Source organism: Pinus tabuliformis, chromosome 1_1, assembly GCF_031772625.1.
Source record: "Pinus tabuliformis cultivar Carrire ecotype Pingquan chromosome 1_1, CPIR1, whole genome shotgun sequence".
NCBI classification, from domain to species: domain Eukaryota; kingdom Viridiplantae; phylum Streptophyta; class Pinopsida; order Pinales; family Pinaceae; genus Pinus; species Pinus tabuliformis.
This window is the reverse complement of record NC_142297.1, coordinates 763,155,580-763,157,647: the sequence shown is the minus strand read 5'-3', so window position 1 is coordinate 763,157,647 and position 2,068 is coordinate 763,155,580.

The window sequence follows — 2,068 nt, the reverse complement described above, 5'->3', positions numbered from 1 at the left end:
GGTATCTTTCTCGAACACCGTCTTTACACCTGCATCATCCAAATTGCTTACAGAAATCAGATTTCTGGCCAATGCAGGAATATGTAGAACACCCGGAAGTGTTCTAACCCTTCCACCTTACAACTTCAACTTTACTTTTCCCCGACCAATGATTCTAGCCTTCCTATCATCTCCTAAGAAGACATCACCACCATCGTATTTCTCATACTCGCAGAACTACTCTCTATGGGGAGTGAAGTGAAAGGATGCACCTGAGTCAATCAACCATGCCTCATGATCTATATGTGTACTTGAAGAAGCCAAGTACACATCCCCACCTTCATCTGAGGTGGTTTTCGCCTCTGCAGAAGGAGCATCATCAGATCCCTTTCCTTTATCAGGAGCTTTAGATTTACAATCCCTTCTGAAGTGCCCTTCCTTTCCGCATTTCCAGCACACCACCTTTGTAGGTTTTCCTGGAGATTTAGATCTCCCTCTAGATTTAGATCTCCCACTTGATGACTTACTTTTGTTTCTGTTCTGGGACCGTCCTCATACAGAAAAGGCATCACCATTCTGGTTGTCCATATTTTTTCGTCTCATCTCCTCCATCAGCAAGGCTGAGACTATTTCATCAAACTGCAAAGCAGTTGCATTGCTACCTATTGCAATAACTAGACTATCCCACGAATCTGGTAGAGAGCACAACAGACTGATGCACTTATCTTCATTTGAAATTTTAATATCAACAGATAATAACTGACCTACCATAGTATTAAACGCATTCAGATGCTCTGTCACCGAGTATCCATCTTTCATCCTCAGGTTATACATCTTTTTCCGCAGGAACAATTTATTCACCAGAGACTTAGATTGATACAAAGTCCCTAACTTGACCCACAAAGCCTTTGTCGTAGCTTCCCCTGATACATTCAACAATACTGAATCCGAGACACACAATCGTATTGTGCTCTTTGCCTTCTGATCCAACTTCTTCCATTCTTCATCGGTCACTCCCGATGGTTTAGTACCCGGATCTATCGCGATCCACTAATCTTTATCCACCAATAGATCCTCCATCTTGAATTTCCACAACTCAAAATTCTGACCATTGAACTTCTCAATCTCTATCTTTCCATTGCTCGCCATCTTCTTTCACCACCAGAATCGATCTCGCAGATCTCCCACTAAACAGGGTCTACCACAGGCCCGAGCGAAACCCCTCAGCAACAAAGGCGTCCCCTTGAAGCCAAAATAGCTCTGATACGAAATGTAGGTTTTAACCCTGTAAAAAAATTACCTGCATACGAATTCTTAAACAAAGAAAATAAACGATGCGAGAGCATAACCCATAAAACACATATGCACAGAGATTTTTCCCTGGATCCCAAAACCGGGACTACCAGCTTGATTTTTCATTATGTTCCGTTCAATGTTACAATACATATTTATACATGCCGAAGCATCCAATACCATGGACCGAAAACCATCGCGTCTAATACCATGGACCGAAAAACCATCGCGTCCAAAAAACATGTGCGAAAATCATGCACAAAAACATAGGTGGGTCCGCCCAACCTAACATATGGTCCAAAACCAAAATTTTACGGGGCGCTGCCCCAGACCCCATAAAGTGGGGTTACGGGTGCCCTCCAAACCCCCTATTAACTACGTGGAAAGAATATAACACAACCCAACAATCACATTTTTTCAACTCTAATTGCTAGACTTTCCACCTGTCTTGCCTCACAAAACAACCTGTGTCTTTGAGTTAAATTCTCTGCTCATGTTGTTCCTTGGCCCCACACATCCCAGAAAACTCAGTTATTCTTCAAACATCTCCATCATATTTATTTACCTAGCCTAAAATCAGTATTCATTTTTGAGTCATCTCAGACCCTATTTTTTATTTTCCTGAGTGTGACCCAGAGAGAGCCCTCTCCTGTTCTGGTAGGGCTAGATACCAGACCAAGCGTGGTTTGTGGTTACCCTAAATTTTGCCTTCCTTCAGCCTAAGACAAATTTAGGTGCTAACAGGAGTGAGATTTACTTACAGATTCTCGGCTTAAAACTACTTCGAGTTGTTTTT